Here is a 14,637-nt window from a genome sequence, read left to right as displayed (position 1 = left end):
AATAACACGACCCATGTGTATCTTTAACATCAGGGTGTTTGTGATGAAGACATACTACTACAGTACACTGCATGTTCACACTCCTGCAGTATATTTGTACAGCACACACACTTCAGTATGAACACACTAATCTCTTAAAGAAATTCTCCAAACAAAAGATGTACTTCTTTTCACAATCTACTTTTTGTTGCATGCAAAATAACATCTCAAACATATAGAAGCCCATTTCTGCTGGATGAGAGAAATATTGTAATTAAATCGTATATTATAATTACACTGAAAAAATGGTGCAGAAACAATTTCACTCAAACTGCTAGTAAATATCACAAATTATAATTACAAAGAAAGGTCAAGTTACACAATGAATTAAAAAAAAATGAAGTAAAACAGTATTCTCTTGTAAAAGTACTCCAATAAACTTTGTTTTATTTACCACTTCAATAAAACATTTTTTTACAGTGTATGACATTTTTTTTATTAGTTATAATCATGAGATTAACATTGAAATTATTAAATGAATAGGTATAATTAAGAAGTAAAAAGTCATTATTTTTGGCATAAGTGGAATTTTTTATAATTATGATATGTCATAATTATGACTTTTCATCTAACAAGTTTAACTTTAAATCATAATTATGACATTAATAATGATTGCATAATTTTTTTTCATCTCCTAATTTTAATGATTTCATAATTGTGATGTCAAATTCAACAAATTCAACAATAATTAGGACATAGTATTTTATAATTGCATTTTTAATTTCATAATTATGATCTACAAAAGCAGGACATTCTGTCTATAGTATACAGTTATTATATGTTTGATGGAAAATAACAACAGGACATGTACAGTAAGTGAGTATATGATGATAAAATGTTCATTTTTGTTTGAATTATTCCTTTAAATAGATTAACTTCCATAATGAACTAAAACTATTAAACTGAAAGACAAACTACTGAGAGTTAAGAAGCAACACTGAAGTGACTGCAGAAGCTGTGGAAAAATTGAAAAATCGGTTTCCACCCGAACAGCTGTGGTCTCTGGGAGTGAGAGCAGATGTTCAAGGCATCACAAAGCATGTGGCACTGTGGAGGTGATGGCATGGGACCGTGCAAACCATTTGATGGGTTTCAGTAATGCACACAAGCAGAGAGTCGGGACCCCACAGTGAAATTGTGTTTCCTATGACAGATTTTTTCAGATAAAAATGAACCAAGGAACCAGCAAATGAACAAACCAAATAACCAATTCAATGAACCAAAGAACCAACCAATGAACCAACCAACAAAATGAATCAAAGAACCAACCAACAAATGAACCAAAGAAGCAAGCAACACACCAACCAACCAATAAACCAACCAACAAATGAAGCGAAGAGCCAACCAACAAACCAAACAGCCAGTGAACGAATCAACAAATGAACCAAAGAACCAACCAACAAATGAACCAAAGAACCAAGCAACGAACCAACCAGTCAATAAACCAACCAACAAATGAAGCGAAGAGCCAACCAACAAACCAAACAGCCAGTGAACGAATCAACAAATGAACCAAAGACCGAAACAACGAACAAACCAACAAATGAACCAAAAAACAAAAAAACAAATCAAAGAACCAACCAACAAATGAACCAAAGAACCAACCTATGAACCAATCAGCCAATAAACCAACCAACAAATAAACCAAAAAACTAATGAACCAATTAACCAACCAACAATTTTTTTTTACCAAAGAACCAATGAACCAAACAGCCAGTGAATGAACCAACAAATGAATCAAAGAACCAAACAACGAACGAACCAACAAATGAACCAAAGAACCAAATCAGTGAAACAACCAACAAATTAATAATAATAAAACAAACAAACAAATGAACCAAAGAACCAACCAAGCAACCTATCAGCCAATGACTCAACCAACAAATGAACCAAAGAACTGAACAACAAACCAACCAACAAATGAACCAACAAACCAACCAACAAAATAACCAAAAATAAGAACCAAAGAACCAACCAATGAACCAATCCAGGCAATGAATCAACCAACTAATGAACCAAAGAACCAAACATCGAATGAATTAACAAATGAACCAAAGAACCATCCAACCAACCAACAAATATACTAAAGAACCAGTCAATGAACAAACCAGCCAACAAACCAATGAACTAACCAACCAACCAACCAAAGACCCATCGAATGAACCAACGAGTGAACCAACCAACCAACCAACCATGAACGAACCAACCAACAAAGCAATCTACTGTACCTACCTACAATCTATCTATCTAGATTATACCTAATATATATCTAAATATACTTATTTTAGATGACTAATTTTCTCAGTCCTGCATTTGCGAATAACCTTTGCATAAATATTACGTAAAGAGATTTCTTTGGACAGTCTTAGATCTGATTAAACTTAAGGAAAGTTTATCTGATTCATGCAAAGGGGAAAAAGTGGCTGGTGTTCTAGCAAATAAATGTTTGAATGAAAACCACATGGCTGGATTCATACTGGGAGAGGAAGTCCTCACAATCTAATAAAAGCATAAATCAGACTAATATATAAAACAAGGCAAAAATCCTGCTCGTAACTGTGCAGTCAAACGGTGGTGCCCTGCTAGTGATTAGAAGAGCATTATTTGAGCACATGACTGGGAGAGTTAGTTTAATACGTCAGCTTATTTATGGTGCTCTGAACAAACTGCTCCAGGCTGCTTGTCCTCACCAAAACAGATGGAGATGTTTATCTAAATAATCACGTGTTTTTGTGCTGAAACACAACACATATTTAAATAAATGGCCCTTAGCAGTGGCACAGCATGACGAATTCTATTAAATCATGCATTCACTTGAGCCAGAGACCGCGAGAGGTGATGTGTTACCATGAGAAAAATTATAATCACAGACATAAGCTACAGTCACATCAGCCAGAGTAAAGACATATTTTTAATGAATGCTAGATAAAAAGACAGACAGAAAAACATACAGGTAGATACATAGATAGAACCATATTTTATATATTGCATCTGCTTTGCCTTTAAGAGATGCAGATATTTTAAGTTAGTCCAAATACAGCAATAAAACATCAGAAACTTAACTGATGCAGATCAATGGTGAACACAACATCTCCACACATCCAGTTCAGTCTCACACAGTGCTGTCGACCAGCCTTGACACAATCTGACTCACTTTATGGCTTCATCCACATGATGACATCAGTGCTCAACGCCACAATCAACACCTCCGCCATTGTATTACCAGAAAATCTTGCAGCACTTAATTTCCTATTTCCTTTTTCTTTCAGGGTGTTTTCAGCAGGTTTGTGAGATTACCCTGAACGCTTGAGCTATAAATATAAAGATGGACACTCAGTTTGACAGCATCGGATGAAGGTTGTGGGAAGGTTGTGGCAATTACAAACATCAAATTGGAGTTTACTGCTTGCCTTCTGCCTGGGGTGTGCATTTTGTTTAAGATCATCTTTCGTTTTTCCAGGAAAACCTGATAAAGGACTCACTGATGAGATGTTCAGACTAAACAGGATCAGGGTAAAGCTCTGGCAGCAGTGTGGCATCTTACATAAGTGTCTCAAAGCACATGGTGAAAACCTGACAGATCGAACATCTTCGTTTCTTCCTTCTATTGCAACATTCACCATCCGTGGACAGCACAGCTCTGCATCATGTGTTGTTCTTATTACACAATCGGAGAGGTCTGCCCAAAGAGACTGTGAAGCATGCTGAAGCAAAGTTCACAAAGTTGTGATTTGCTTCCAAGGCTGATCGTTCAACACACACCAGGTCTTTGCACATGCAACAACAGTCTTTTGTCTGATGTGTTTTATAGCTACATGTCTGCACAAATATGATGTCCGTCAAGTCTGGCTTGGATTGCTCCTCTTTACTCTGAGCATAATAATACACTCACTGACTATTTGTGATGTTTAATCATACATGCATATGGCAAATAAATGAAATATCAAACTGTTAATTGCAATTAATCATCTGCAAAAATTCAGTCTTTCAAACCAACACTAAAATGCATAGATCACTGATAGAAAAGGCATTTTCTATGATTTATATGCACTGAAGCATCTTTAAACATGAAACGCAGTATGGAAGAGCTGGACAAAACTGCTGCCAGACAATGGGTACATATAAGAGCAATTAAGGTAATAATACACATATTTTAGGAATAAATAACATAAAACGCACTGCCACAAAAACGTACGATTTGTTCATTTGTTCAACCCTGTTTTGGATGGATCAGTACCTTTTAAAACTCTGAATCACACACAGTTTAAGATGAGTGTACTTATGAAGAAATCCTGTATTCAATGGCTTCATAAATGCACATAAACTCCAACTGTGCCTGTGGCTTTTGGGAAAGACCTGCAGTGAATCAAAGAAATGTTTCGCTGCAATCTAAGCAAAACCGAGCAGAAGGGACGTCATGTTATTCCCGGTCAATTATCTTTAAGTGGGCCAATTTTATGGATGAGCATGAGCTCTTTCAGAACGCATTTTCTTCAAGTGCAATTATCAGCTGTGTCTCACATCATATGCCAAGTCCCCGTGAACCTCCTGATGAGGACAGAGAGAGAGAGTGATGAGCAGACATGTTTGGCCTGGAGAGGATATGATGTAGTGGTTTGTTTTGAGGCTGTGCATCTCCATGTAAACATTCCAGATCTTATCAGATGAGTCACACAACACATTTCTTGGAGCAAATGGATTGAGAGGAACCATATTGTTCTTGTTAGAGTTACTTTCACCATGAACTTAACAAATAAACATAGTAGAGGTTCTCAGACACTCAATATATTGAAATAAGTGTTTGATTTATGACTAAAGCATCCATAACATTCCTTTTATGGATTTATGGTTTATGGATTAATTGCCAAAGTGTTCTGAGTTTTCTTATAATGTTGCTATGTGGTTTCTAGACAGTTCAGAGAGCTTTTTACTGGCACAACAGAAAAGATGGTAATTGAAAGATTTGGCATGAAGCCTTTTGGTGTGAAAGGTAAAATGTGGATCAGTGGTCGGGGAGAAATTTTCTTGTAATATATCATCGTCTAAAACAATGTGTTTCATTGAGCATCTGACTGCATAAACTCAACATGATGTCTGATCAGCAGCTTATATATGATCTTACCCACAGATAATGAGCTCTTCACGTGGTTACACCAAGAAACCAGCACTCGAAACTGCACCGGATTGAGAGTATGAGGCCGTTTCTCACTGAATCTCCACACTAAAGCATCTGAATGACCTCTGTAGCAGCTCATTACGTTGCTGCTGGTTTTTACATCACCAATAAAACATACTAAATAAACAAAATTTCCAGCTTGGCAACCCCCTGTCCTATAATCATAAATCAGTCCAATAAAGGTGCCGGCCCAAGACTGTTGCAGATAAATGGACACAAAATTTGAGCCAAGAGGACTGAGCTCTGCCAAATGTCCATTCCAGACCGCAGCATTTACCTGACACAGTGGTCAACAGTCAGAGGAAAACTGAAAAACAGGTAGAGAGAACAGATGGTGATGAGTAAAACAGACAATGAGAAAAGAGTCACGTGTGTGTTCAGTCCAAAACACGCTCCATTTCACATCTTTGAAGTGATATTCATTCAAATATGAACATTCTATTATTATTTATGCTCACGTGTGTCATACAAGAACATGAATAAGCAAAACAAAGAAGGAAACTTGAGAGCTGCATCACAGAGGAAGATCTGCAGTCAACAACAACTTAGATTTCAGTCTGTTATGAAAGGTTTTGGAAAACTATTATTTTAAGTGTGGATATATAAATGCATATATAAATTTTATACAAAGAAAAAAAAAGTTTAGTACTTTTGTCTTGTTTTTCAGTTAAAATATCTAAAAATCCTTAAAATAACAAATACTAGCCTACTAAAGATGCAAAGCATAAGATATTAAGACTGTATTTTATCTTAAGGCACTGGTAGATTCTAAAAGTTTTTTTATGCTAATATGTAAAGTGTAAGGCAACATAAATCTGTATTAAAGCTAAATTGTCTAAAAAACATCTTATTCAGTGTTTCTTTAGTAAATTGCTTTTATCAAAGGAACTAACTTTAAACAGACTAACTGAAAGCGTAATAAATGTTCCTGGCTTTAATAAGCATAATTTGTGAACAAGGGGGAAAGTCATGTGCAGTAACTAACGTTGCTTGCATAAAAGGTCATTAATATTAACATTAATATTACTTTTCCCCTCTTGCATGGCCTTTATTGCATGCTTTTCGTGATCTAGTAAAATTCTGATGAATGCAATGAAATCACATTATCTCTTAGATTATATCTTTGAAACTGAACATAGGCATCACTGATTTGAGCTAATGCATTTGAGTGAATATTGCCAAAATTATCCACAAATTATGCTTTTCTTCACTCAAAAAAAAACTTGTAACCTTTGAATATTAAGATATTACAAGCATTTTTTTTTTTAAAAGCCAGCCATTTTGGGGTTTCGGGGTTAATTGTTCAAAGTTTCTGCTCATTTAAATGTTCACGCTGACTAATTTAGACAAGGAGAAAAAAGGAAAAAGTGAAAATTAAGTCTCTGTTCAGTCACTGAAGCACAGTGAGGGTCACAGGGGTCACCAGCAGAACCTGTCAATCACCAAACAAATCTCAAATCCTCTAAAATAACTAAAGGAGTCATAATCTTGAGAAAGAATTTAAAAAATATGATTTCTTCATCAGCACAGTAAAGGCTCTTAAAAACATTAATAACATTAACTAAAGAACTTGCATTAAAAAGAAATAAAAAAGCTAAAAACGACGACTTTATGCGTTGTAAAAGCTGGCATAATTCTCAATAATTTTACAGTTTAGCCACGCAGCTGCATGCACTATCATCCCAAAACTATTTAGTCAAAATATGCCTGCTACACCACAACAAAACATCACCATGTTCTCAACATGCAAACTTCATTAACGCTAATCCGTATAATGTTGCATGCAGTCATTCCTCCGCTGGGAAAAGTGTGTTAATGACAGGCCATGTAAACTCTGCAGGCCGTTCCAGAAGATCGACTTCTAATTGTTGTACATTTGTGCTTGATTTTTATAACCACACACAGACAGCGCTCAGTGCTTCCAGCTGGACGTCCCACAGGCGGGTTAAGGTAGATCTGACCGTGCGTTTACAGTGGTTAGTCTGGAGGGAAGGAGGGAATTGTGTAACATCAGCTGACAGCTGTTGGGATTTGTGGCCGGCAGCTTTGGGCCTGTAAGAATTCAGCTCATCACACTTAATTTAATACGACTATCAGAAAAACTAAAAGATTCACCCGGAGCAGCACCCAGCACAAGCTTAACTACATTTACTCATACTCACTTTGTACTAATGTACTGCAAGACACTGACAGAAAACAAGAGGATTCAATTTGGCACACTGGATTCAGATACTTTGTTTTTGTAGTCTAAACAACTGAGACAAAAAAGAAAAGTATAAAATCTTTATAAACCTGACATTTGTATGAGGCTTGAAATCTTTGGAAGCTTAAAAAAGGTAATTGTGACTTTTATTTTAATAAAAAAAATATTTTGTATTTCACAATTCTGACATTTTTTCTTGCAATTCAAATTTTATATCTTGCAATTCAGACTTTCTTTCCTTACATCTGACATTTCCCCTCACAATTCTGACTTTTATTCTTGCAATTCTGGGGAAAAAATAATTGGGAGTGAAAAGTTTTTTTTTATTTTTAATTTTGACGCAAAAAGAAACTTGACTATGCTTGCAACTGAGAGATTATATCTCACAAATCAGATGATTTTCTTTTTTTCAGAACTGTGAGATATAAACTGAATACTGAGGAAAAAATCTAATTGCAAGATACAAAATTGCAATTACCTTTTTAATTTTTGTTCATTGTAAATGTGTAAAAAAAAAAAAGAAATGTGTGCCGTTTAAAACTAGATTTTTAATTATTTATTTTAACTTTTTGTCATTTGGGATGTGACCACACAATCTTAAAGACACTTAAAGAATCTTCATTCACTTTTTACAAGTTACTGATATCTAATGCACATGCATGAACGTGTAATATAGTAAAGTCTCTAATGCTTGTGTCGTCTCAAGTACCTTTGATTAGAAACAGCAATGACAGACACCAGCAGAAGCAAAGTCTCTTTTTTATGCACCGATAACAATGTCTCCACTGACATTTATTCCGCTGAGATACTTTAAACCACTTTAAAAGTCTTTAAAGACCACCCATCCGGTCCCTGTCTTTAATCCAATGTGAAAATACAATAAGAATCTGAAATTAACTCAGCAAGCCTGTCTGTTTGTGAATGATGTGAAAACCATCTAAGCCTGATGTCATGATTTCATCACTTACACAATAGCAGTCAGTCCTAAAGATTTCACATTCAAACTGAGACTGTGTAGTGTAATTATGCTTTATTCCTCAACAAAACAAAGCTGCTTTTATTTTTATCTATCCGTACAGGTGTGTGCATTCAGACAGAACAGTGATACGCTCCTGATTAGCACGATGACAGGTTACAGCAGAAGGACTGAGTGTTACGGCTCGACATTGGAGAGAAGGAGAGCGAGATGTTTGAGGTAATACGTCTGAGCTGTCAGGTGAATGTTTGAGTGTGTGTTACAAGGGTCAAGGGTGCAAAACCGCTCTGGAAAAGTCAACAGCACAACTGTCGACTCTACACAACCCTTTGTGCCCAAGAGCCTGTGATCAGCCGCCTGGAGCAAGACACAAAAACAAACAGATTAACCCAGAAAACCCACATGCACTCAATTAGCCTGGCATGTGGAGCCAAGTTTGAAGGAATAGTGGACACGGTCTTATCTCTCGAGTTTTCTAGCATCAAGGACATCAGTGTTCGATGAAGATGGATATAATAACAGGTCTGCTTGGGCTCATGCTCCGCTAATGAGCTGACATCACGCTTGGATGGTTTTCTCGCCATTAAAAAACAAGCAGGCACAGTAGCAAGCGCTAAACAAAGAGCCAAAGCTAATTTCAGGTGGTTAAACTTTGATTTTCACACTGGATAAGAGACGGAGATCTGATCGTTGGCGTGAGAGACGACCAGCTAGCTTTCCAGGTCTACTTGGTAGGAGTTTTACAGCGCTTTTCACACTATGAGCACCATTAGACGACTGGGACTGGGCAATAAAAATAAAGCGAGTATGATGGTCTGAGCACATGGAAGCGATTGAGGAAAGACGGTCCTTTAGAAACCAGAGGAAACTCAACTCATAAAACAAGTCCCTTGAGTGTTCACTATAAAAAACGACATATCTCTGAGTGAAACGCCAAGCTCACAGTCAAACCATAAACACAGCGCTGAGATGTAATCGCTGAGCAAGAATATGTACGCTGTGTCTAATGTGCAGACAGTACAGTATGTTTATACACGCTGGAAGATTATTGTACATAAAACATTAGAAATGTTCATTACAATCTCCGGTCAAGACAGTCACTTACGGTTTAGATCAGGGCTGGTCAGTCAATCCTCTAAGAAGTACAGTATCTACTGATTTTAAGGATATTTCAATCATTTTTGTGATGCATTTGCACGTTCATGATTCTCTGATGTTGATTACTGGTCATGCAAGTGAACAGACAAAATATATTTAACCTTGATTCATTTATTTACTATTAAAACATTTCTCATTTTTGTTTAATTTGTTGAAGTACTTAACTGAAATGAAATACTAAATTATAGAGTTTTTTTATCTAATCAAATCTAAATAGAAAGACTTGGGGAAAGGATAAATGTGTATGTCCTCAATGGGATAATTGCAAAGTGTAAACTTATTTATTTATTGTATTTAATTCCTCTGGTCACACAGGATCTTTTTTCAGATTTTCTTGGATGGTTTGTATGCAGAGAAACTCTGTATTTTTAGACTGACCATCTCACTCTTAACTCGTATATAAAAAACTCTCATTGTATGTCCACAATTTGGTGAAAAATGCAGGAATAAATGAAATCAAGAAGCCGGTCTACCACTTGATCCAAACAATGCTGAATCTTCGTATGAAATAACCAGTTGTAGGCCACGACTAAGAAAGCTGGCCTGAGTGTTTCGAGAGACTGAACGTCATCATGAAAGAGTGTGAGAAAGAGAAGAAGAAGACATAAAGCAGCTCATCAGCATGTGTGTTTTACAAGCGTCTCTGATCAGAGGTCACAGGCACAAATAAAGACATTCCTCCACAGTGTCCTGATGACAGTGTGACGTCTTCCTTTTCTGTGCTTCAGTTTATAAAGAAGAAGGACGTCACAAATAATGCCTTATGGGGTCACTTAATCTACAAACCTGTAGAATTACTAAAGAAAGTCAAACATGTTTTATATATTACAGTAAAATACAGTAAAAACTGAAATATTATTGCAATCTAAATGAACTGTTTTCTATGTGAATATACTTTAAATTGTCATTTATTCCCGTGATGTGCAGCTGAATTCTCAGCATCAATGCTTCAATCTCACATGATCTTCAGAAATCATTCTAATACGCTGATTTGATGCTCAAGAAACATTTCTGATTATTATAAAGGTTGAAAACGGTTGTTCTGATTAATATTTTTGTGGAAACGGTGGTACATTTGAATTTATTCAGGATTTGTTGATGAACAGAAAAAAAAAAATCATTTATTTGAAATAGAAATCTTTTTTTACACTATAAATGCATTTACTCTCACATTTGATCAATTTAACGTGTCCTTGATAAATAAAAGTATAAATTTTAATCTTACTGGCCCCAAAGTTTTGAACAGTAGACTTTTTTATTGCTCAGTAATTTAAATCAAACTTTTTTTGGGAAATTGAATTAAACCTTAAATAAAATGTGATTAAAATATAAATACTGAAAATCTAAACAAAAATTAAGAACGAATCGTTGCATTGGTAACTAACTGAAAAATATTGAAGTTGAAGTACTAAACAAATGGAAATTAAATGAATAATAAACATTTTATAATAATAATAATTTTATATATATATATATATATATATATATATATATATATATATATATATATTATTATTAGTAGTAGTAGTAGTAGTATTAATATATATATAATACTATATTATTATATAATATATATATATATATATATATATATATATATATATATATATATATATATATATATATATATATATATATATATATATATATAATATTATTAATTAGTAGTATTATTATATATATTATTGTTTTATTATTATTAATACATTTTTATTAACAATTATACAAATATTGTACAATATTTAGAAATAAAAATGTAAATAATACAACATCAATAGCACATCATAACTATATAAAAAAATATGGTTAAAAATATAACACATTTTTAATAAAAACTGAAAATATAAAAATAACTAAATTTAAGATACTCAGCATATAAATGATACTAAAATAACACGATGATACAGTCACACAGGTTTGATCATTTACAATAATGATGGGATGAGATGAGACTTTTCAAGAGGACATTACCCAGCTCTCCCTTTACCCCTGTGGTCCCGTGTGGACCACCAACACTAATCACTTCTCGTTAGGTGATGGGGCTAAACTACACATCTCTGAAACAGACCCCAAACACTGATCCACAACATTAAAAGCAAAAAGAAATGATGACATGTCCGTTTCTCAGAGCGATTTCCTAAACGTTTCTTGATTTACTGTAAGTCTGAGCTCTTACCTCATCCCGTTTTACAGCGGAGGCTAAAACAGCGTCTGCTGCCAAATTATGATCCCATCCGCAGAACATCGAAGGAAAAGCTGCGCAATCCAACGCCTGAAGTGATGTCTACGCTTCACATCACAGCCTGTGCTACAAGCAGGTCCTGAGTTCAACCTTATTTATTACTGAGAGGAACAGAAAACAGGGAAACGTGGACAAATGCAGTGCTATGGCGAAGACAACACCGGTTATTCTTTTGCATGCAAAAACGACTATTTATTTTCTTCATACATGTTTCCGTGGTTATCATTGCAAAAAATAATAAGTCTCTTCATAATCATTCAACAAAGACCTAATAGCTCGTGTTTATTTCATTCATTTAAATCACATTTTACTCAGAATGTAAGCGTTACATCATGTTGAGTCAAGGCAATTCTTAAAGGAACACTGCACAAAATAAGGAGTACTGTCATTATTTACTCCTCTTCATGCTGTTCCAAGCATATCTTCTTTGATTACAAACATATGATTATCTTTCTTTCATGGAAGACAAGATCAGATGCTTTGCAGACATTGATCCTTTCTATACAAAGAAAGCTCTAAAAATTACATTTATTTTATAATAATATCATTTCAGTCTTTCCATTAGCAGAAAATGTAGCATGGCAACGCTTGCTGACCGGTGGATCCTCTGCAGTGAATGGGTGCCGTCAGATGGATTCGTTTCTTATAAACACACAGCTTTTCTGTTGTCAAGATATTAACTGATGGACTGGATTGCTTGTGGATTATTGTGATGTTTTTATCAGCTGTTTGGACTCTCATTCTGACGGCACCCATTCACTGCAGAGGATCCATTGATGAGACACTGATGCAATGCTACATTTCTCTGAATCTGTTGAAGACACAAACTCATCCTAGTCTTTGATGACCTGAGGAGGAGTACATTTTCAACAAATTTTGATTTTTAGGTGAATTATTTCTTTAAAAGCTTTTGTGTGGCCCAAAACAGCATGAGACCAATTTACTGCAGACACGCCATGAAACAGATTTACACCGAACAAAGTGAGGACATAGTGAAAAACCGGTTCAAATTGCAAGTGGCTCCCAGGAGTTGAGCTCAGCCGTGGAAATTCAACATAAACCTCTTCATGTTGAAATACACCATGCACTGTCCTTCTTCACAGTTTTCCCTCGCACCGGGCGGATTGTGATCTCACTTATTGAGGCTTAAATGCTATTGTTGAGTGACTGGCGAATGAAAATGTGTGAGAGACCACCACAGTAGAAGTAGAACAAGTGAGTCAGTGGACCAGAAACACCCATCAGCCAGAATGAGAGAATAAAAATCACCACCAATGCATGCAAAACAAAGCTTTTCTATGAAGTCTGTGGATCGTTTTCTATGAAGATACATGCTTGTCCAAGTGTAAAGAGTCTTAAAGGCTTCTTTATTCATGAGAAACAGTAATCAAATACAAGCAAGACATGGTAAACACAAGAGTTCAGATACTTTAGAAAAGCAGCTTACAGAAAAAGCTCTTTGTCCTGACAGGTGAGAATGTGTGTGGGCATGTGTCTGTGTTCGCTGTCTCTTTTTTCTTTCGCAGGGGTCATTGAAACAGCTGGACACACATGCAGATTTCCTGATTATGACTCTTCAGCCAAAGATTCAGACCCCCAGCTCTAACCATCTGACTTTTTAGGGTCTCCATTCAAATTGTACAAATTTTTAGGGTCTCCATTCAAATCACATGCCATTCTATTCAAATCAGCTCATTGCAAAACTGTAAACATCCCATTTATACAGCAAAGAGTTACTGAAGAGTTTACAGTAACACTCTCAATAATGCATGTATTAAAGCATATATGAATGTGAATTTATCAATAAAAATGAGTGTTCTTAATGAACCGGCTGTGATAAAATAATATAAGAAATAATAATAATAATAATGATTATTATCATTGTTGTTATTGTCATTTATAATAATAATAAAATGGTTACTAATTATTTATATACATTATTATTTTATCAATATAATTTTAATTGTTAAATATAATTACTTTTTAATAATAATATTACAAATTAATAGCATTTTTTATTATTTTAGGTATTAATATATGTAACTTTAAATTATTTATTCTAATATAAATTAAATAGTCATTATTTATAATAATAATAATAATAATAATAATAATAATAATAATCTAATTTCATTAGAATTGAGAGTCTACTTTATAAACTTTTGATGCATGTGTAATGCCTTATAATGCAACTTAAATATTTTAGGTTTTATTGTGAACTGTAAACAATTAAAATCAATTCTATTTAACAATAAAATATATTAATCATTAAAATAACCATTCACCTATTTTTGGTTACACCTTTTAAGAATATAATGCATTATAGACAAGACCAGCATCAGAAATAATTGCATCCTACTTTTTAAATTAAGGAACAAAAAAGGCAAGAAATACTTTAATAAAGCATGATATATACAAGCTTTACAGGAATAAATGATGTTGAAATGCCAAAGGATGACAGCAGCTGCTCTTTTGTACAGTTGTAATGTGACTGCAAAAATGTGTTATTATTTAAACAAATTTATAGTTCAAATAATTTAAGCTTTGACAAAAACAAAACATTTTATAAAATGACAAACATCACATTTCAACCTAATAAATTACTGTTTATGATATATATATAACCTGGTCTGAATGAATATGCAGATTCACTCTCTGACAGCAGGTGGCGCTTATAGAAAAGCAGAAATACAGAGGTTCATCTGAATGCACTATTTCAGACATCATACGGATATAAGATTAGAAAAACATGCCATCGAATCTTTTCTCAAGTCAGTTCGCAAGAGGTTATTTATTCATAAAACCAAACAAAAACTCCTTGGATTTGCAAAAACGACATGATT

At 34.4% G+C, this 14,637-nt stretch overlaps 1 protein-coding gene across 1 annotated transcript in view; it reads right to left on the bottom strand.

Moving 5' to 3' along the window:
• LOC113073341 (ras-specific guanine nucleotide-releasing factor RalGPS1-like) overlaps positions 1-14,637 on the bottom strand; it is a 105,894-nt gene that overhangs the window by 24,143 nt on the left and 67,114 nt on the right. The gene's annotated exons all lie outside the window — the stretch shown is intronic.

This window comes from Carassius auratus, chromosome 5, assembly GCF_003368295.1.
Source record: "Carassius auratus strain Wakin chromosome 5, ASM336829v1, whole genome shotgun sequence".
Classification (NCBI taxonomy): Eukaryota; Metazoa; Chordata; class Actinopteri; order Cypriniformes; family Cyprinidae; genus Carassius; species Carassius auratus.
This window is presented reverse-complemented; position numbering and strand designations above follow the sequence as displayed.